Source organism: Rhea pennata, chromosome 9, assembly GCF_028389875.1.
Source record: "Rhea pennata isolate bPtePen1 chromosome 9, bPtePen1.pri, whole genome shotgun sequence".
Classification (NCBI taxonomy): Eukaryota; Metazoa; Chordata; class Aves; order Rheiformes; family Rheidae; genus Rhea; species Rhea pennata.
In genome coordinates this window covers 15,774,003-15,798,659 of record NC_084671.1, presented here as the reverse complement: position 1 = coordinate 15,798,659, position 24,657 = coordinate 15,774,003, and positions in this window count along the sequence as shown.

The window sequence follows — 24,657 nt, the reverse complement described above, 5'->3', positions numbered from 1 at the left end:
GTGTGGGCGCATCTTTCTAGCAAGGTCAGCCACTTCAAGCAAACAATGGGTTTGGATCATTGTTTGCGCTCGGTACAGATTATTTTTCTCTATCTCCACAATCGGGCTTAGATAAAAAGTAAAAACAACCCACCCTTTGTCAATACGCAGTATCCAAACCAAACGAACACGCTGGGTTTCTGCGAGAAAACAAAGTCAAGTTTCAGTTTCTAAATAACCCACTTTTGGAATCATCACTGTGGAATTTTGCCTTCCTTTCCTACCTTGTAACTGTTTGTCTCATATCATGAAAAAAAAACCCATGCTAGAGAAGTAACAAAATCTGCAGCTGTTTCTCTCTTGTTAAAAATCCAACTTTTTTTAATGATTTGATGATGATTTTAATGATATAGTTTGAATTTTCAAAAGTTCAAAGCTGAGATGTAATTCAGAAACTTCCTTTGGAATTCTCTTTTGTCCAAATTCTACAATTTATTCTTATGTATATAATGATTATGGTCGACTGATCCAACTTTCATTATGCTCAACAGAGAGCCTTGCATCAGCTTCAGTGATAGCTACATGAGACCCAGGATATTTATTTTACATCAGTTTCTTGCTCAGATCAAAGTCTTCTCAACACTAGATGATGTCAAACACTATGTGATTATGTGATCAACAGACTATTTGAATTTAATCATTTAATTTTTCATCTGAAACTTCTAGAATGGGGTTAAAATTGTGGATTGGCTTTATTTCTTAATTTTGGATGAGTTGATTGTGTATATTTTTATTAGCTCTTTTGCAGAATTTGATTGTAGCTTTTGCCAGTGGTTTAAGCACATAAAAACAGTGAAACATCTTTGTATATATTTGAATTGCACTATCTTGATTGATGTAGAGAATAAGGAAAGAAGAAGGAAAAAGAGAAAAAAGATCCTAAAATGAGATTGAAGCTATAAAAATAACAAAGTTGTTGCATTAGAAAGAGAATGAGAATCCAAACTACCCTGCAAGCCACCTTAACTGAGCCATGATACGTGGAGGATCAAGAGAAGGCTGCTAAGGTGACAGAGAGACAAAATGAGCGGCAGTGAGGACTCTGTGGGTACCGAGACTCTCTAGACAGAATGGACCAAATTTAAGAGTGCAAACATGACTGAATTCAGAGATTACATGGAAGCTGAAGGTTATGATTAAAGCATAAAAAAACAAGAAACATTTTGAATGTGAGACAGACTATTGCTGCGCACTGATTTGAATGCAGTTACTCACTTTCTTTGCTGAAGAAGCACAGGAGAGATGAGCAGCTTCCAGGCTGAGGTCCCACAACTACAATCCTTGGCTCCGTCTCAGTTCGACACAAACAGGTTGATCTGCTCTCAGACTGGATTGAAGTCCAGGGAAGTTAGCACGTGCCTTAGGATGCAAGCGTAGAGCTGTAGAGAAATGGACTTAATCATGGTCTCACACACTCTTCTGAGTTTCAGGTTTGTAGTGCTGAAGATGAGGGTGGAATCAGGCCTGTAGTCACAAGGTTTTGAACAGCTAAACACTGTAACTTTTTCTTTTTCTGTCCAGAGTGAGTTTTTATAATTTATCTGTTAATCTCATGAAACAGGAATTTAACATGTCAGTGCTGACAGACTGTTAACTATAGCAGCAACAATGAAGCTTCTATAATATTAACCTTTCAAAAAATAAAGCTGCAATAAAGATGTTGTTTCCATTAGACCTTTCAGATCACTTACAAATTATCTGGAACTCCTACTGTTTATTTGTTTTTACTTTAGATTGTTGCCCGAAGCATTTAAATAATTATAATAAAATAATAATAGAATTAAGATTAGATAAATTAAGTGGAAATGAAACTGAATACATTTTCCATGACAGCTGGCAAGTCCCATTCTGTGACTGCTCAGAAACAAAACTGGAATTTTTATGACAGTAGACAATAAGGCGATCGTGTACAGGATGTAACCCAATGCTCAAGAGGAGCAGTGTGCAAGTGACACATCAACAAAAACAAACTTGTTTCATTTATGTACTGTTAATTACCATAACTTACATAATCATGGACATCTGTTCCCTCTTTCTCATTCATGTACATATATACAGATAATTGCCACTATCTATTGGTCAGAAGAGCAAACACTACAGTATGTAGATACACGGGGTACAGCACATGCGCCTATACATACATATATGTATAAATGTATGTGTATGTGTATACCTATAGACACTTACACACATATTCTGTCTTATTTATCCATCTGACAATTTGTGTGCTTTTTTTTTTTTTATTTATTAAACTTCAAATCCAAACAATAAGTAGGGCTGCTTGGGTGGGCAGAGAGGCATTATGCAGCAGAAAGTGCAAATCATTTTTAACTGGTCAAAAATTAAGTCTGACAACATCAGTGCAGTATCTTTTGTCACAAAGGTTCTGAATCACTTTTTCCAACCACACTTTAAAAGATTATCAGCTTTAAAATAGTTGCATTGTTCTGAGAGAAGCACCCGTTGTTTTACCGTGTTATTCAGTTATCAGAGAACAGCAACTGATACACAAATTGTTACCCTTAGACAAACAGGTTTTTATATTGATGCTTGAGTACTTAAGGGTGATTTCCTTTTTCCTGTGAAATGTTTTCTAATTTTCCCTTCTCATTTACTATATTTTTTGAAACTCTGTGAAGGAAATCAAGAATGTTAGCCACTTTGCCCGAATGTTATGTCATTTCAATGCTTATTTTTGTAGTCGTTAGAGTCATATATCTTGTATAGAAAATTAATATATAACAGTTTATAATGTATAATAATAATAATAATATATTATAATATTTGAATATATATTCAAGAGGATAGCTTTATCTGAAACAAAGAGGACTACCCACATAAGTAAGGTTAAGGCATATCCTTGATACTGACAAATAAGTTGTACCATGAGATTGGTAAAGGACAAAAATTGTCTTTAAAATATATTTCTGAAAACTCTGAGGTCTTCAAAGCCTACTGATACTTAATTTTTTAGTAACAGCATACTGTTTTAAATTTGGAAACAAAAGTGAAATTTTACACTTGAAAAGAATTTAAAATTTCATCTTTTCCGTTTGACAGCCTTAACTTTGTTTGCATTTCTGTTAATTGCTGTTGGATGACAACTCAAAAAAATGTAATGATCTGTCTTCTGAATATGTCCTAGATAATATCTCCTGGGTTAAATGACTGTAAACAGCAGGTACTGAATTACTGCTCCCACTCTTGAGAGGGATAATTCACTAAATCTATGTGCATGAATCTTTGGTTAGAGGAATTCCTGCAGGTGATAGAGAATTGCTGCTCTATGTTCAGCCACTTCTGGAAAAGCTATTAATAGTACTTTACTGAGCTTCGGATGTTTACGTATTTACTCTATTTTCCCAATCCTCACCCTTTTGGTCAAAGTGTTGGAATTGTCACATTGACAGGGAGGAGCTGGGGAGACCAAGACCATGAGCAAAGCTTGCCTTATTGAAAGAAAAAAGAAGCCAAATTAAGCTTCTAATATAGTGGGGAAAAATAGTATTAGTTTAATATTGCTGTTCAACACCGTTAGCGTGATTCTAATTTTGCCTTTCTACATGTTTGTATTAGTCTTTCTCTAAGTCTACAGGATTTTAACCAGAGGCATATCTGGGAGAAAACATGCTCCATTAATTTGTTAGATAAAATAGTGCATAAATGAGGTGCTCCAAACAGAAGAAAAAAAAAATTGGCAACCATTCTCAGTTGTACATCCTATAACATGTATAGGCATAGGACATGTTCTAGGCAATTTTTAAAAATTGACCAAAGCATAATTTTTCAGCTTAAACTTTGATTTCTTGGAAAAAAACACTCTTCTATAAAAGTCTCATTAATTTGGGAATTATTTCACTTAGAAAAACGTCTTTACAAGTTCAGGAAAAAAAGCACTTTCCAAATGAAGCTTTTCAATATTTGCACAAAAAATATTACGAATTTACTTAATTTCAAGTTTCTTAAGTATTTAAAGGATCAAGATTTTGATCTGGCTCAAGTAAACTTTTAAATCACAATGTATGTTTCCATCTACTTAATAATATATTGATTTGTTTAAATCTTTTGTATCTCTCTGGAAATGCATTTTAAAAAGTAGTTATTCATACAGATTGACTTAGCAGACAATTTGAAAAGTGACTTACAAGCCCTAAGACCGAATACAGCTGTATTTGCATGTGATTCAAAAAAGAAGGTATTTATACCTTTTAACTTGAATTCTAGCAGTCAGACGTTTTATCCTTGATAATATAATTCTAAACTGAAGCTTCATATTGCTAAGGCATGATTGCTTCCACAAAGCATGCATCATGTCTTAGGTAAGAATTTAAAAATATTAAAGCTGAAATACCTTCTCCTAGCACTTTAAGTAAGCACACGTCTGAATCTAGTAGTCTTGCTTTCTGTTATCAGGCCATATATGCTTACAAGGTGCTGAGCACTCTCACTTCCCTGCGTATAGCTGGCAAAGCTGTGAAAACTCAAGAAACCAGGACCTGCCCTTCCCTTCCGTTCCCAAACTGAAAGCCCAGTGTAGACTCCATATCCATCTTTATGCTGGAACAAGATATGGACTATCAGACATTTCAAAGGAAAAGGGAACAAAACCTGCAATACTGTGCAGCTGTATATACTGGACCTTTCTTCCACTTTAGCCAGTTAAGCAGTGGATAAGTCTATATCTCTAGGTCTGAGGATTTAGATCACATTCACTCTTTTTTTTCCCTTCTAATGTGTAGCTATTTTCAATCTCTAGTGCAATAATTCATTAATATATTCATTTGAATCCTGTGAAACTATTTACATACTGCACTTCTGCAATATTTCTTTGGAGACAACAAAACTCAGATGATCACTCAGTTTAGACATTGGTCCATGGTCCCGCTGCATCCGTGGAATTAAGGAACAAATTCTCTGCTGTTGTACACTGGTCCATAAGGAGGATGATGGCAAAAAGGAAGGAGGCAATGATTAGAAAATAATGGCCTGTTATACCGGTTTATATCTCCTCAGGAACTGGCCCCTGGTTTTAAAACTGTAAATATTTGGCTCTTTAATTTCTAGTTAATACTGAGCTGAGGATGTGTTATATGGACTAAGTCATGTGAAATGTCTTTTCTTCCCATTCGCCTATTGAATCGAAAGAACACAGAGGCAAAAATGTCTACATAGTGACCTGCTTGCTGGGAGATATGCCTCTTTTTTATTCCATAGATGTGCCTGACACTCATTCTTTTTCATTAAATTAGCCTCATTAAAGAAAAGAGGGCATATCCTCTGCCTTGCCTTCATACTCAACATCGAGAGTCTGATGGACACTAGAAATGGAGAGAAGACAGTATCTGAGGTGATCCTGAGGTCTCATGTTGAGCCAAAGGATACATAGGTAGATATAAGTGACATAGAGACAGTATGGGTATAGATATAGGTATATGCACAAATATACACCTTTTTAATTTATACTGAATCAAGAAAAGGAGACTGAAGTTGGTTCATACTAATCCATGTCCCATAACTTTGAAGGGGTGGAGGAGTTGCTTGGATTTTATTTTTAACCAAGTTATCTTACCAACTACTGTGAATGAAAAAAAAATGAAACAAATTTATGAGCCACAAAGCCTCCTTTCCCTTTGTCTCCCTTACTCAAAGTATACTAAGCTAACAGCTGGTAGAGCAGGAGAATGAAAAGAGTATGAACTCTTTTCTTTCAGCTGGTTAAAATCACTGCTCTGATATACCCTGTATACTGCACAATTTACACCCATTAAAATCCAGATTAATTCCAAGGAAATCAGTGTTGCTTAGTGTGACTAAAACAGAATTTAGTCTTCTCTCATATAACTTGTGCCAAGTAATATTGATACTAAATATCGTATGAGCTCACATCTTTTAAAATGTAGTGCCTCCTATGAACATTTTCTGAATAAAAATGTTTTATCTTTTCTATAAAAAATGCTGTATTTGAAAGAATTATTTTTCCTTAGCACCTGCTTAATCTTTTGTTCCATAGATAATTTCCCATTACCCAGGTGTCCTCTTATGGACCCACAAAAAGATTGGGCCTAGTTTAAGTGTGAAATAATCCTGTTGCTTCTATCTGAGAATGAATGAGCCCAGGATTAGATCAGATAAAACACACTTGAGATAAAGTGCACAAGGTGGATTATATGGGGAAAGAGGATTTAGTGAAGAACATATCCACAACTTTTTGTTAACATAGAGAATGGTAGCTTTTGTAAGCAACATTTATGGAAACTCAACTGGAGGTTTAAAAGCTATGTCTTTTGTTGTACATTTCTTTGCATACATTTGCTTTGTAGTTGGTAGCTTTAACTTTGGAAGCCATGCTGGGCCTTGACTCATGCTCATTTTGTTTAATGAAAAGCTAAGGATGTACTTTTACTCATAGATTCTTGTTTTGTTTTCTTTGAAGTTTATTAAGCTATCCAGTAAGATGGGAGGTTCATTAGGTTGTTATTATCACGGCCACAAATTAAGCATCTGTTCCCTGGGGAGTTATAAGCTTCAAGTGGATGTCAGAACCATACTTATTACAATATTTACTTAATTACCAAGTTACTGCTTCTTGTCATATAAAATATAAACATGGACTCTGTTGTCCATATTAGCCACATACTCTCCACCTGCTGAACGTTCAAGATCCACTCATTCCATTTAAGTGCCGTTTAAAATAGGCAACACATTTTTTGTTAACTAGTAATTTAAAAAGGCAAACCAAGAATTATTAAGAAAAATAATAAATTTAAGGTATCATCCTAAATATTCAAATATTGTATGCTACCTGGCTTTACCATTAACCTTGGTTTTACATCTCGGGACACTGGTACTTCCTGGTATAAAGACAGGCATCCAAAAATTAGTTAATCATGATTTGCTAAAGAACTTCAAAAGTCAACATGTCAGGATGTTTTGTCAAGTAGCTGGATGGAGATCATTGGAGTTGAGAGCTCTCCTAAAAACAGCTCAGATGTAATGCTAATGATCTGTAACAAAATCAGATTTTCAAGGCTGCAGTGCATATCTTTTATGAAAATTCAGGGAATTTCACATAAGAGGCAAATGTGTCATCACAAATGTCTGAAAGTCACTCTTCATCATCATTTTGTTGTTTTTTTCCCTCCTCTTTAGTGCTTTAATTATCTAATGCTATAAATTACCAAATTACCAGATCTTTCCCTGTCTAGTCTATTGAAGATGTCAAGCTGTATAAAACTGAAAATGCTATTCCTTCTTCTCAGATATGACTTGTGTGAACAGAAGTGACTGTTGGGAGGATGGCAACATCATGGAACAATATCTATAGTTTTGGAAAATTTGCATCTATTTTTACCTCAGAACTTGCATTTGGACTTTACAGGTTATTATCTATCAACATATCATTTGTTTAATACTACCTACCATATAACTAATACCTAGGAGGAAAATCTTGATCTCTTCCATGTTTTATAAACATAATTCTCACGCTACTGGTCATATATACTGTTTGAAAAATATCATGGTCCATTCAGTCTTTTTCCTGTAGAGAGACCCTACAACTCTTTAACTTTGCTGAATCCCCCTCTGGAGATGTCTGCCTGTTCCCCCAACGATGGAAGGAACAAAGACTTCTAGTTCCTGACCCTCTGAATCACAGCATATGAATAGTGTCCATCATTTCCGTGAATTCCACTTAATATATGCACATGATTTAAAATTTTGACTTACACAATGCCTAAATTTAAAGAAATAATGGTTACACTTGAGTAACTCGAGGCTTTTTTTGGTTCTCCTATAGGATGAACTTAATGAAGTAATCACTTATTAAAGAATAGGAGAACTGAACTAAAAAATATTACTGTTTTGTTTTGAAAATGTCAACACGAAACATTTAAGTTTAATGAAAAGGCCATTTTTCCAGATTAAATCGTTCAAGAAAATGATTAATTGTTTTGGTAGGTCCATGTAAACATCTTTCATTCAAGCTTTAGAGCTCCAATATAAAAGGTGAAAACCCTGTAGTGTATTTGTTTTGGAGAAAATATATTAGAAATAAATCTTTCCTGGTAAACTATATGTACATTATACAAAAGCAAATGCTAAAGTGCCTCCTGTGCATTCTTTATAAGTTTATATTAGTTAGCAGGGAATATTGAGAATTTTTTCTAAAATATGTTAGCGGTCTGAATCAATATCTGAAAATATGATAGCAATATTTCAGTGACAATTGCATCTGTTATAGATCAATGTAAAAATCACTATAGATTCATTATATATCAGTATAAAATTCAAACCTTCATCAAAAAAATCTACAATAGTTTATTCTAGTTTGGAACAGACTCTGTATTTCTTAAACTTTTTTTTTTAATTTAACTTGAGCTTTTTATAAACTTATTATAAAGGTGTTTATAGCCTTTGTTTGCTATTCAGTTCTGCAAAACGAAGACAACTACATTAGAAAACATTTAAAAATCTATTAATAATTTGGTTCTTTTTGCAAGGATTAAATAACTCAAAAAGTCTAAATAAACAGATTAGTTTCCATCTTGTCATCTAACAATAATTAAAATGAGAAAAAACACAATGTCAGTCATAATTTTAGGGACTCTGTTATAATTGTACATAGGGCCAGCTGCCAGTGAAGTTAGTTACAGCTATATAAATGTCATCACAATATGACTCTTATTCATTCTAAAGTGTCTAGAGTTTCTAAAATGTGCTCAAATGCTGGGAAATAAAACAATATTTCATATAATCTAGTTACAATTATTGTAAAATAATAATAAATATATTCTCTGATGAATTTCGTTCTTCTATAGCTTCTTGAAAACAGTTTATGATTAAAAATAATCCCTTGTAATTATATCTGCAGAGTTGTTTAAGCTTTTTATCACTGCTAATGAAAATATGGTCATGCCTTCTATGAAAAATGTATTTCTCAACATGATGTGTTGTAAACAACATTTCCTTAGGCTATTTTTGACCTTTAACCAATGGGAAAGGTCTGTCTAGTTGATCTCATCTAACTACACAGCAGGTACAAGGAATTAAACCAATTTAGGTTGAGCCCTGGTACAATATCGAGTATCAGACAATGTTTTCCAAAAGGAAATACTTAACAAGTTTGTAATCCACTATCATATTTATCTAGTAAAAGAGGTTTAAAAAAAATCCGAGCTGTGTTCAACAGAGTGGAATCCCAAGTAAAAATCTATGATATCATATTGTTTGTAAAAGTTGGCAAGGAAAGCTGTTATGAGCAAATTAAAAGTAAACAATCCACTCTAGACCTACACTATGTCAGACTGCTTGTAAGGTCACACAAGAAAAGTAAAGCATTAAATAGCTGGTTCCAGGAGTCTTAAGATATTTGTCTGACTTTCAAACTGAACTGTGATTTTAACTGGGAAAGCACAAAGCATAACAAGAGGTAAAGAATAAAATAAAAAACTTTTAAAATAAATTTTTTTTACACTAATTAGGACCTGAACAGCCCAAGCTTAATCTGAGGGGACAACTTTGCTTTCAGCAACGATATGGGCCCCAAACTCACCATTCTGGCTCTGCATCCTCGCAGACGGAGCCTGACTTCTCTCCGAGGGGCGCTTGGTGAGGGAAGGGAGCCCAGCAGCTATTCAGGCACTGAACGATTTCATCTAGGGACAGAGAATATGCATCATTATAAAGCAGGAAAAAGGAGAAAACACTCATGTTCGCACATGGTTTGGGAGGCTCTGGTGTCATCACGTGAGGGATGGGTGTCCCTGAGATTTCATGAGCGTAAGCTCTATCCTGCCATCAGTTGTCAGGCACTGGGTGGGTAGATTCAGAAAGAATTTGATCCAGAGAGACCATTTATTTCAAGAGTCCAAATGTAACTGTACATACTCATATTCAATTACTATTTAGGAAAAAGATACAAGGTCAAAGTCAAACCACCCATCTTTAAAATATGATAGCAATTCAGGATGCAATTTTTTCTTGCAAGACTGCAGTTCACAGACACCGCAGAGCCTGTGACTGCTGTGATGTGGGAAGACCTCTGACCAAAGTGGAGCAGGAGGACCCTGATGATGACTGTCTGGTGATCATATCTCAACGTAGGAGTCCTGAATAGTCCACATCCAATGTGTCCTCTGCAATATTACACTCTATCAGGTGTCTGGAATTGGGAATGCTGTTTTTGTTATATCAGATGACCACAAATGAAGTGAATCTGGTGCAAGTTTGTCATCAAATGCAAATCCTGAAAACTTTCCCCACTCTCTCTGGCCATTTCCTGCTTCCTTGTATAATTGTCCTTCTATAAAATGGCCTTAGACAGCCTAAACATTTGTTTGGAACTTTTTTCTTTCTTTTTTTCTTTTCTTTTTTTTTTTTTTTTTTTTATGGTATACCTAATAATGCTATAACTTATGGGTATACATCTTTAGAGACAATTCAAACATTTAAAACTGGAATGGAGTATAATGCAAGCCACTACAGCGCTGATACCAAGCCTTGAAGTGCTTTTAGGAATACATACACCACATTTTAATTTCAGCTCCTATTATTATACTAACTAGTCACAAAATGGCTTCCTATTTATGCAATATGTTATCTGTAATGTCACTTAAATTGAATAGATGAGAACCTTCTAATAATGTATGTTTACTTCATGAACTTGTGAGCAATTACATTGTAATTATGTCTTTTGTAGGTCCTTTTTTTGCTGACACATAGAGCTCCAGTGCATTTTAAGTGTAATTGCAGTTCTCCCTAGCATTTAGGAAAGCTGAACATTGTTGAAGGTTGATAAATTACCTACACTTAGGCCATAAGCAGCCAGGCAAATTAAATGGCAGTATCAGTAATATTACAATGCAAATTGGTGACAAGCATAAGCCAAGGTAGAAGCACTTTACAGTAGAATAGTGTTTATGTAGCACCTCTAAAAAGCAACAGAAAACACAGATAAAGCCAAACTTGCAAATGTGCATATCCCTGATACCTGAAAATTTAGGCTATACTTGCACATACACAATATGGTTCACACAGCCACCAGCTATTCAAATAGGTGAATATATTTTTACATAAATATTTTGAGCAGAAGGGGAATGTATACCCCAATGCTACATCAAAATGCCATCCTTTCTGCTTTCTCTGTGATCATGCTTCACTGTAGAAGCAAGAAAATATTTTCTCTTGTAGCCTGTGATGCCTCTGGGGCAGGAGGCACTTAGACCATCCTGGTAGTCAAAAGTGGGTCTTCCCGATTCCCCTCCTGCAAGACCTTGTTCTCATCAGTAGGAAGGAAGCAACCAGCCTCTTGGACCATACTTGTTCCTCCCTTTTTCCTCAGGACAAAGGTGTAGCACCACGGGGACTGACAGTAGCCTGAGGCAGAAGGGTAACTGCATGTTGCTGGCACAATTTTAGCTTCTTGACGAATCTGTAGAGCAGATCTGCTAGTAAACCTAAGTTTGGGACCCAGCGATATCTGACCTTGCTCCTTGCAGCAAGAGGAATCTTTTAAGTCTAGTGAAGAGGGAGGAATCTCTTTTCTCTATCCTTACTTCTGCTGAGCAGTTAGCTGTATCCCCCCAGGTGACTTGAAGAGGGCAAGTGGAAAGAAAGCCTTCCCTCGGCGATGCAGTAAAGGCATGTCATCTCCTGCTGGAGCCCTTAGACTGCTTTATTGGGGTGTGAAATTTTAAAACGATGTTAATACATTTTCAGCCTAATGCTTTAAACCTATTCTCTGTATATTGCATCATTATTTTCAATGTCTGGATCACATTTCACTCCCATATTTTCCTCACTTTATACAGTTATGAATAAAACAGAAATTTCAAAGCAGGGAATATTTTTTACTTGCCTAACTTCTGCAGAGATTCATGAAGTACAGTTATAAGAATACAACTTTTTAATTACAGTCTGGTTATACTGGTATTTTTTTCAAGAACAGAAACTTGAGGAGTTGAGATGTTTTTTACTATAGGAGTTTGAACTATCATCATATGCATAGACATGTCACTACAGAAATTTTTTTTAATGTAGATTTATGTCGCCCTATGGGGCTTAAGGGGATAGTGATTATTATACACTGAGAAATGTGCATTTAGCTTACAAAACCAATGTCCCACAGAGGTGACCACTCTAGAAAGACCAGCAACATCACTTAAGTAAATTAATTTTGAAGTACTGTCCTGTCACTTCATGCCTCTAGGCCAATCACTCACTGGTGGAGACATCCCAGTTTTGGATTAAACCAGCTCAACCATGCAAACTGTGGCCACTGCATGGGAATGAGCATCTGGGATTGACAGCTCACAGATCTTGGCAATAGAGGCCACAAGTCCAATGACATAATTTTTTGTTTAGAGTAAAATCTTAGTGGCATTTTGGTAGAATTCAATCTTCAGTAAATATTTATCACAATAAATGCAGGTCTGCAACTCGGAAGTAGCAATAGAATTATACTAGTGCAAATCAGAATATATCCTACAGCTGGATATACAGTATGTATTATACATACAAGAGTATGTATAATAAAATAGAAATTATTATATCGCCAGGCCCAGCAAATATATCCATAGTAAACTGTGTCTCGTTTTGCACACTCAGAGCTTCCAGGAATTTTAAATTCTTCTCTTTGTATTTCTAACTACGGGTGAGAACTGCGAAATATGTAGTATAAAACAAAACCACTGAGTGGCTGGTAGCCATTTCTCCATGGATAGGTTGCTTAGAAAAAAAGAGGCTTGCAAAGCAGTGGCAGAACATGGATATGCTCAGATTTGAATTGTGCCTGGCCTTACAATGGTCAGCAGAGAAAAGGCACAACTCCCAGTTGCCTTCTACAGACACCTTTAGCTGTGGTATATCCCTTCTCTTCTTTTTTTCCTTTTTAAATGTGTGATCAGCAGCAGGACATATTGCTTAAATTAAAAGATCCTTATAGTCTTATTAGGGGCTTCCTGTGTGATCAGCTGATTCAGATCAGCCAGCCCTTGCTCCATCTCCTGTAAAGCCTATTTGGCTGGAATATACCTACTAGTGCTATAACTTTTAAAGAAGTCAATTGTATTTTTGAAATCTGACAATTGTCACAGGCACAATAATGTTCATGTACTCACAGGCCTCCCTGCACCTCTCCTAGACCACTGTTCACCTTTTAACACTAAACACAAAAGGTTTATCAGTAAACATCAGTGCTAACTGTTATTCCATTTAAATGAACATAAATTATTCAACTACTGCAATTATTGCAAAAATGTAACTTTTAATTTGAAGAGAAAAAAAAATTAATTGCTACATTTGGTAACTATTCTTCCATACTCACAGTGGACCAAGATGAGAACGGCAAAGTAGCATGGAATCCTATTGTCAAACACAAACCCTAAATTACTGCCATCCTATGGAGCTTTATCTGTTAATGCACTTACAGGGGAATAGCTCGTCATTAATGATTTGGAGATACAGGATCACATGGATCCTCACTTCAAAGTTGAATGGTAACATTACTTTAAAAAATACATTATTTCTCCTCCCCTCACATTTTAACAAATGTTAAAAAAAAATAGTATTAATAACATCAAAATACCACGCGAAGCGCAATGGTTTCCCTACAAACTCTATCACCTGTTTATCTCTCACCCATAGTACTAACACTAAATTGGGCCTCATGACTTATTCATGAGGGGCCCTTTAATGGGATCATTTTTCCTGGATAGCACTGACACTAATGCTAAGAAAAATCTCTTGACATTAATCTTAGGTTGAAGAAAGCCCCAAATACCTAGTTTTCTTCTGAATGTTCCCTTTCCTCCCATTTAACACATTGCAGAAAACCAGCCATTCTGCAGCTCTGTTTTGCATGAGTATGAGCATGGGAGAGTAGAAGGGAAGATATGAGGCTGGAGAGGGAATTTGTGGCATTAGGATTCTTGCTTTGGAGACTCAAGGATCTAGTCCAGCTCACATTAAATTTAAATGAAAGTTTTCCATTCCTAGTACTGGGTAGCTGACTCAAATCCCAAGCTCTGCTCTCTTTGCACACATGCATAATCTCACTGAAGGAAATGTGAATATCTGCTTAAAAAGACAAGATATGAATCTGTAACTACATTATTTTAGACAAACTGTCTAGAGTTGATTAAAGTTCCTTCTTCTTTTTTTTCTTTCTTTCTTGCCTTTTTTTTTTTTTTTTTTTTTTTTATTTCATTAGTTTATAGCTATTCTGAGGATGAAGTGATCCAGGGTGTTTTCTAGGACTTATTACAAGCATAATGGGTTCTAGTCTTGCAATTGCAAATATAACCATTGACAGAGGTATGAGAAGCCAAAAGAAGGTTTTAGAATGTCCTAAAGACAGAGTTGTTTTAAATTTATGTACAAAGAAGATTCCTGTAAAATATTTGCCAAATTATAGCCTCCTCCCCCAAAGAAAAATCTCTTTAAGGTGTCCTGAGATTAAAAAGAAGCAATATTAGAGCATTGTGAATTACAGGCTAAAAGATAGCTTGCTAGCTAGTGGCGTATGATAGGGATCTCCCCCCAACACATATACACTCCTTTGGTCACAGTGATAAAACTCCTGACTTTTCTAGTTTTTCTAAAATAAAATACCTAAAAAGCAATACATTTATTTTTTCAGTTGTAGCTTTTTGACATCTATAATGGTTTTGTGTCTAAATTTGACAACATTTGTAACAAACCGAAGTGACTGTTACTGCTGGAATGTGTCCTGGAGGCTTTTTCTGTCGGAGGAGATGACAGTAACTTTTCCCATGCAGATTAAGCTGGTGTTTACAGATTTGCCCTGGGTGTGCATTTTTATCCAGCTGTGATCAAGTAACACTGCCTGATGAGTGCCAGACAGATCTCCTGATACAAAAGGCTTACATGCCCATCACTTCTGCAGAGAGCATGGTTCTAATCTGGATACCCTGGCAAAGATCATTTATTATACAATTTTTATTTTTCCTTCATTTGTATTCCAGGGATTAGTACTCACGTGAGAATGCAAAAAGCTTAATCACTTAAAAAGTCTCCTTGCTATTTTACACAAAATAGCACAACATGAATTTAAAAATATTTCTCTTCAGCCTTTCAGTTCCCACCACAAAGCCAGGAGTGAGAATTTTAAAATAATAAGCAGGAGGTTAGGTGGTTTCACATTTCAGAATTTAGGATTTCTCTTTTTTTCTGCTGAATAGACATATCTTTAACTTGCATGCTGCACATAGTAATCTATGATATGGCAAACTATAGCTTTAGTAGCGTATAACCTTTTTCCAAGTCAATGAAGGCGTGAGTTCAGCAGGCTGTTAGCCTTTGTGGGACCTGAAATTTATGTAAATACCACAGATACCTCGAAAGTTGCACGTTGCTTTTTAAGAATTCCTAGCTGTTCAAGTTGAGAGGGAAGAAGTTCCGTTTCTTAACAGCTGATTCCTTATTTGGAATCTTTAATTCATGAAAGGACGAGGGAAAAAAAAATACCTATGCCAATATTAGCATTACCTTAAACATTAGCAACTTGTGTCACAATCACTATATGGCTTGAAACTGATACTAAAAATGCACAGAGATGCCAAAGTAACTCCCTTACAAAAAGTGCTTGCACTAACGGATCATTTTCTGCTATTTTACCAGTATTTCCACTACTTCCAAACCATAATTATATTGATGTGTGTGAAAACAACACTTGCCATTCAGTTTACTATTTGTTTCAAAATGCCATACAAATCTTCATACATGTTCTTTTTTTTTTTAATTCCATTCTTAACAGGCAAATGTTAAGAAACTGATCCCCTCTGCCATGCAACAGCTAGTTCTACATCATCTCTTTACCCTTTTTAATTTAAAAGGCAGCTTTTCCCCAAAAACTAGCAGTGAGGAGGAACACACACCAAAAAAAAAAAAAAAAAAAAAAAAAAGAAAAAAAAATCAGTGGCTTCTACCCAAAGCTGGGGTAGCTAATTTTTGTACTGGTTATACATGAATTTATATTTGTACTGACGGTATTGAAGCTGCAGAAAACAGTGGAAAAGCTGGCTCCAGAGTCTGATTCATAAAACTGGCATTGTCTGCAGAGTGTTTTTTAGTCTTTTCTGACTTGATTCATCAAAGTGTGAACCAGTGAGGTACTGGGTGGCTCAGGGGAGTGCTGAGTTGTACAGAACCTTTCACCTCTAGGTCACAGGTTCAAATCTGGACAGGTCCTTAGTGACTGAAAGTCATTACCATCTGATGGCTGACTGGTGACCTACATGAAACATGTTGGTGGGCTCATCCAGATTTAGTGGACAGATGTTCACGTCACAAAGCACACCACTACAATTTGTTCTCTTCTTGGCAGCTGTAGCAGAGAAACCAAGGAATACATGGGCATAGCCTCCCTGACACCAAAGTACTTACTTTCATTCAACTGGCAGGCTGTTTCAGAGGAACTTGCACTTGGAAATTGCAAGAAGAAAGAATATACTACAATTTTACTCGGTATCAAGTTCATTGTTCACAACACAAGCAGCTGGCAATGCCAGTTGCAGGTTGTTCTTTGGAAGGCACAGTCTGAAGCCAAACCATCACTGGGGAGGAAAAGAGCCCTGCTACCTCACAGGGCTCCTGACATGGGGCTTCAAGGCCCTTGTGCAGAAGAGTAGTGCTACTAGGACTTCTCTAAATGCATGCGTGAGCTCTGAAGGCCACTGGGTGGGGATAAGGTCCATGGCTCTTCTCCCACATACTAGCTCACCCCAGAATCCCTCCCCAGGCCTAGACTGTGAAGAACAAGGAGAGCATGGGCACAGGGCGGTGTTTCTCACTAGACTTCGGAGTCATATAATGGGGAAACATGCACAGCCCCAGAAATCTATAGGAGCCTTCTTCCGTTACCAGCCAAAGCTGTACCTATGTACAGCTCTTGTATATGTTCTCTATATAATGCACCTGTATTATGTTTGCTCACTGAATTTCACATGATTCATGAAACCCTGCTGATGATTGTCTTTTTTGCCTGTTGTGTTGGTATATTGTAGGTTAAATCCTAAAAATTCAAAGTCTCAAGCTTTTGCTCTAGACTTTTGCACTGCTCCCATTCAGGAAGCTAATAGTGTCCCTTCTTCACTATTTTCTGAAACCTGATGGAAAGCCCTAAATGTAGAATCTCATTAGCTGACAATAATTTGGCTGTTGCATAAAACTGGAAACCAAGGTGTTGCTTGCATTTTGTCAACTTATAAATAGCTCATGAAAAGCCTATCAATTTTTGATAATGAGTTAATAACTAACTCGTAAAATTCATAATATTCATTGAACCTACAAAGAAGAAAAAAACCTCAACTTGTTTGAATTCTAACCAGACATGAATTAATTTGTTCTTTGACTACAGTCATAAATATGGAAACTTGGAAGGCTGCTTTCCTCTGGATTGTTTTGTTGGCTGTACTGAAAGCTCAGTATCGTGTGATCATACGATCATGAGCAATTCTTTAAATAGATAGTAAAACACTTACAGACCAGATTTTAAATGAACTGTGACTAGTTACCCAAATAGTTTAAAAGCTGGCTTTAAATCATATTAGTATCAGATTTTATTTTACCGGAGGGCAATGATGTCTAGAAATCTGCTCAGACAACCTTGTGTTCATTTCAGAGCTTTACTTCTGTTATGACTGAACCCATCTAGCTCCCAATTCATGTAAAAATCAGATGAATCTTTTTTTGAGCCACACACTCAGCTAATGTAATAAATGAGACTGGATTAATGACAGATTTAGACTGCCCTGTAAAACAAGAGTATATTTCGCTACTTTATTTACTGCAGAAAACACGCATTGGAGCTAATCAGATGGGCCATTCAGCTAAGAATTTGGCCCAGAATCATTGTTATTGTTTCAAAAGGCAAGAGGAACACATAAATACATATATTTAATTCATTTAGTTCCCCACGCATCTCAACAAATAATGGATTTTATCCTTTAGTGCACAAAAAAATAAATCTCTATAGAGATTTTTATAGCACTTACTGATTTCAAAGGATTTTCTGTACTATTTAATGTTTGATTTGCAAGGGAAAATGTATTTTTAACAGTCACCTGTCTATTATTCATTTAGCTAGGTGCTTCTATGAGTTTTGCACTTTTTAAAATCCTTTTTAGAAGACTTAATTTTCACCTGCGTATATGCTAGTTGACAGCTCCCTGTTCTTCTTCCCTGTACTGACAAATAAACTGAGAATCCCTGTACTCATTTCATTATAAACATTTTATAAGCACCCCATAAAGATTACTTCTGAACACAATGGTTGAAGTTAGATATGAGCTGCTTTTCCCTGTGATGAAAGGCCAGTGACTGATCAAATGAGCCACCCAGGCCCTAAAATGGCTTTAAAAAAATAGTTTTAATCTCTCATTGTCTGACTTCACGGCATGGTAGTGCTGCCCTTAAATAGAACTTACATGAAAATGGTTAGTACAGCTGGTCAGAAAATGTGCTTGAAGTTTAAAATCACATATCATTGTTTATACAGATGACTATTTGGGATAGACTTCAATAGAATCTGACTTTGCTAGCAAAGGAGAAGGCTTTGGCAATAGCATAGGGTGATCAGCAACAGCAACTCATATTTTCCAACTGAGATCAATGTAGACTTTAATCCATTAATGCAGACCTAAATATCACCAGAGAGATATGAATAGATGACAGTGAAAATGTGAGGAAGAAAAGTGTGGAGTAGTCAGATTTAAGAGACTTGTTTCATATTCCAATTCATTTTAGTACTCTACAGGAAAGCAGCCTGATTCTAGATTTTCAATTAGCATACCCTAGATATGAACTGAAAATACTTCTTTTCTGCTAACACAGATGCTTTTTTGTTCATCCATTTTGAGCCTGTCTTTACAGAATTGGATTCTTACAAAATCCTTGGAAGCATGTTAGCAATGCATCTTTTTGAAATGTCAGAGAATGGGCTTGTTTGGAACGGAAAGTTGCCGACAATCACTCCAAGTCATTCAGATGCCAATTTAGATATTTAAATACTAATGCCAAGCTGGGGGAAAGAGAGAGGAAAACCCCAAAACAACAGAAACACAGCCCAAACTGAAAAAGCTCCCAGCTTTCCGCATACTAAATTAAACTAAAAATAAAGATGACGGCAGTATCTGCAAGCAATTTGGGTGGTCAGAAAACAATGGTACCCTCTGGTTTGAAAACAGTGTTTAGTGTTTGCACTGTTCTGTCTTGTCACAATAAATTTGGACAGGGTTCCTGTTTCCTGAATTGACTAAAGCTTTTCATTCTTTAAATTTCTAATGTGTTATGTCACATCTTATTGTATTTCATGGTGTCACATTGCATTATTTTGCATCATTGTCTCTGAAGTTGATGAAACACAACACAACAGCACATGGCAAAAATGAATAAGCTGTTGGTCTCATGAAGTAAGTATTGTAATTCAATATTTGTTAGATGTGATAGACATTGGAAATAATCTCAAACTTCAAATAGTTGTAACAACTCCTCAATCAGAGAGCGAGAACTCTGTTCAAATTACTGGCTTACCATAAAGGACAGTCCCTCTCCTGGGAAACACAGGGTTGTCATTATTTACTTCATATCAGAGTATGCTGCTGCTGGTTATCAACCTCTACTTTGCTAATTTATAATGATTAGAATGAGATTTGAGACATACTAGGGTAGAGAATATCTCAGAATGCAATAATGAGAGTATCCATTTGAGACAGCATTAAAGGCACAATATGACTGTTTTGATTTTACAGCACAAATACTGTACCTATCCCTGGGACTATTTCCATTCATTATGATTAAGCCATGCCATTCAACAGAGGGAGCGAAAGAGAGCACGAGCAGGGCACTTCCTTATCCTCTCCCCCCCAACAATTATCACTCTTCTTGATAGCAATGCCATAAAACAGAGAAATTCTAACTTAACAATTGTGGTCCTGTTAAGAAAGAGAATATTTATATTTCAAGAAACTAACTAACTTTTTATTAAAGATTAGCATCTGTAATCCTCACAGAAAAAAATCCCTAGTGCCTCGAAAGTATAATTTTTCTCTGAGAAGGAACTACATGAATATAAGAACGTAATAATAAACATAATGGGTCATCATGAAAATTGTTTCGTCTATGTGCTGTGAAAATTTTGAAATATGGAAAGCACTGGAGGCCTTTCCAAAAATTTGGAGGATTGTGCAAGTATGCAGAAAGGAAACAAAAGCTTTCAGAGAATTTGGTTGTACTTTTGAATGTGCTTTTGCACTGAATGTGACTCAAAATGTTTATTTTCTCCTCTACATTCTGACTTTAGATTTTTTTGCTGCAGTATAACAAATTTTTTGCAAAAAAATATAGCACTTTTATTTCTGTTTCATTCCACTGTTCTGGTCATTATTGCAAGATGTGAGCTGCTATTGCTGTTTGCCTCTGAGAAAAGAGAATAGTTACGTAATACACAAAAAGATATTATGTAATATCTGTATTATATTAAGGAAGTTTTCATGTAAAATATCTACAGTTACAACCAGCAATGTACAAGAAAATATAATAAGCCATGCAAAGGGAAGGGGAAGCAAGATTCCTTAAAAAAATAGGGCACAGAACTGGAAGGGACTAGGAGTCATCAAGTTCAAACTTCTGCCACCATCTGAATCACATCACGGAAACTCACTTAAAAAAAAATCTGCCTAGCTCTGAGTTTTCTCCCACATTCCTATTCTTACAGCTTTGGTGTTTAGAAACGTTCTTCTAGTTTCTGGTCCAAATGTATTCATAGCCAATTTATGCCTATTTGTTCTCATGTCAAAATTATCATTTAATTTCAAGAGTTTTTTTTTTTTTTTTTCTCCCTGGGGTTTACCTCATTGTGTATCTATAGACAGTAATTGCATCTCCTTGCAACCTCTGCTCTGCTGGGCTGAGCTTCTTTTCAGACAAGTCATCCTTTCCCCTAGTCACTATACTAATCACTCTTTGGACCTGTTAAAAAAAAAAAAAAAAGGCATTTGCACCCCAACCACAAGGGTGAGGTCTGAAAAGTACCGTATTCAGTGGCACAAATACTTACTTCCCATGCGCCGTTAAAAATATTCTACTCACTGTATCTTCAGAATGCATTTTTTTTTCATGGTCTATCTGCACTGGTATTTCATAGTAATTCTATGATTGACTATTCAACTAGATGGTTTTCCTGTCTGACATTTCCCACTGATGAGCCTACAGCTCATAGCACATACTTTTCATTAGTCCCTAAGTGTGTGACCTTGCAGTGCACGACCTTAAATTCCATCCCATTTCTATTACCCAGTCTTCAAGGTCATTTAATTCTTCCTGTATAATATTCCAATTCTCCTCTGTATTCATGACATCTCCCAGTTTTGTATCATCAGCAAATTAATTAGTACACTCCTACTTTTTCTGCCTAGGTCATTAAGGAAAATATTAAATAAAATTAATCCCCAGACCAATCCTAAAGGAACTCTGCTTGTAACTTTCCTCCGGGGAGAGAAACAAATCCTTTCAGCAAAACCCACTCCTGTCTCCTTTTCAGTCAATTCTTTACTTGCAGTGCTGATACTTGTCTTTATCTTTTCCAATTTAACTAATAATTCCCCATGTAGTAATGTATTTAAATGCTTTACTGAAGACCAGCTAGGTTGAATCTATTGCGTTTGTTTTATCTCAAAAATCTAGTTGTTATTAAAATAAAGCAGATGAGATAGTAAGTTTATCTGCATAATATATATATATTTTTTGATAAACCCACGCTTCATTTAATCCCATTTCCTCATTTGGAGGCTTTTTTCTGATTTCAAAATACAGTCAAAGTCTTCATTTAATTTTTGTGTCAGACCTGGATTATCTTTAATTTCTGCTGTGTCCTCAGTGTGTAGTGATTCTTTGGCTTTTTTCTTTTCTTTTTTTTTTCTTTTTTTTTTGTTTTTGCTTTGACAATTCTATGTTACGCAGTCCTTACTGAATTCCAAGATACATGTTTTTTTCCTAATCTGTCTTCTTCCTATCTCTATATTTTATTAAGCTCTGCTTATTTCTTATATACTGCCTAAGTATATAAGAATAATATAATATAATCTATCTATCTGCCAAGGCAGCGAGTCCCACCTGTTAGCCCTCCTGGCTCAGGACATGTTGGTTAGCAATCATCTGACGTGGAAGCCACTTGTCTACCAGAGTGAGAAATATCTGGATATATTGCTACTATTGCCCAGCTTAGTGTTGCCTAGGCTGGGCAAAAAAAGGTCTTCCACAAAAAAAACAAAAACAAAAAAAAAACAAAAACAAAAACAAAAAAAAACCACACACACAGATAGACTTTATCACGTATTTCAGAGCCTGCTTTGCCAAACTAAGTGCATTCCTGGTGCTCTGCAGTGCTTGTCCCAGCAGAATCTCTTATGCACTCCTTGTGATGGCAAATCAATTTACCACATTACCATGTTTTTTTTTTTTTTTTTTTTTTTTTTTTTTTTTTTTAGCTATCACCAATTTATAGTTCACTGAACCATTGCTGCATATCGGTACCATATTGTGTCTATCTTTGCTTCTAGATTTACACAGAGATTTAAAACCCGAAACCTAGCAAAGCCTGAGTGCCAAAAATGGCAAAGGGCTTGTCAGCAGGCAAGGCTGCTGCTGCAGTTCTCCCAGTGTGCCCTCAAAGCTCTCATTAAGGAAGAAGATCCAGTTTCATTGCTGTGGGATTCACATACAATTACAAGTGCATCAATTACACCATTGACACATATTTCCCTAGCTCAGGCAAGACAAAATAAATAAAGAAAAAATTACATGCCTATATACTTATATAGGTGTGTGTGTATGTGTGTATGTGTGTGTATGTGTGTGTGTGTATACATGCAAATATATATGCACAATTGTTTGAAAATTTAAAATACTTTTACTGACATTTATTAGTAAAGAGATCAATAGCTTTTACAGTAGAAACGAATCAAGATTTTTCTAGGAAACAGTCATACCAAAATATTAGGAGCCTACTTTATTCTGTGACTTGTTTGCTTATGGTTCACATTAGGATTTTGGCTGTGACAGTAACATCACCTTGAGTTGTCATGATTTTTAATTTGGGCGCTGGCATGGTGTGTCCTCAGTGGCACACTAAGCCAGAGCTGCAGCACTAAAGACTGTCAGTTGATGTCACTCCCTTTTGCAAGCAGGCTCCTATTTACCTGGATGAGGAAAAGCTCAGAACAATCATCTCAGATGGCAGGAAACATCTAGTAGGCCAGTCAGGGAAAGCTGGTTTCTCGTAAAGCCTTCCTAGTGGCATTTGATTTGACACGAGCCCTGTACAGCTCACTCGATGAGCCAGACTGCACAGATGCTTCCTCCAGTGGGACCTGGAATATAGCTGAATTCAAGACAACTGCCTTAAGCAGCCTCTAGCGAGTAAGAACAAGTTGCAGATGTCCCTGGCTTGATGGAAAAGGCTGCAGAGGCGTCTGAGCAGGGCAAGCACAACGCTGCAGAGCAGCGTAGAAAGGCACGTGTTTTTGTATGAGAGGGTTTCAGGCACCAAGTGGAAGTAAGAGTTATAAAATAAACCAACAGTAACTCTGGCCATAAAAATCTATGAAGATTTTAGTCTTGGGAATTGTTAGTTTCTGTTATCCCTGTGGTCTAGACTACCCTCTGTATATTCAAATTCAGTATGTGCACCTACATCAGTCATAGTTCCCCTCACATAGCAGCTGTCCTGAACGGTTGTGTAAAGTTTCTGTCACTGCTCAAAAGCTGCTGTCTTCCAGAAGTAGCTCTAATTCAGTGAAGATTTCAGGCTGTTTCTGCAGTCAAAGCTATGAATATAAGGTCTGCTAAATATGTTCTCTGATTCAAAGTTGATTCAGCGTGCAAATATGAGACAATAAAATTTTTTCAGGCCTCTTAGGAGGTTCCTTTGTTTCTCTTAACAAGTTTTGATGTGTTAAAATTTATTCTTATTTCAACTGTATACATGTGGAAGAAGAGACCCTGCATATTAATTCAACAATCTTAAGCTATGGAGAAGCCAGTGCACTAAAATTCAAGGTGAGGGATCTCATAATAGAAGCACAGAACTTGTCATGATGGTTAGACTAAATTTTCTGTAACTGGGCTTCTTTGCTCCAGCATCAGTGAGTGGCTAGAGAAAAGCAGAGACAGCTGCATGCATGAATGAAGTGATTTTTCCTTCGGTTCTCTGACTTAGAAACTAACTGCAGCAGGCATTGCCTCCAGGTTAGCTCGTGTAAAAACCACTGATGGACCAGAACTCCATGATGCTGCCTTGTTGCTTGCTTTTCAGCCCATTTATACTTACAGTCTCGATAGCTTTTGGTTTAAATGATGTCCACAACTGACAGTGTTTTCTCCATTTTAAACCTAAAAGGCATTCATTTGCTTTGGGTGCTCTACATCTTGTGTTGTTAGAAATAGTGAAAAATTATTCCATTAATATTCTGATATTATTCATGTTTTTTACAGTTTTCTGTCTTATCTCCCTTCTGACATGGCTTTTGCAAGCTGAAGAGTCCTAATCTACTTAAATTTAGACAAAAGCAGTTCCATTTTCCAGTCTTCCCTAAAATCCTTTCC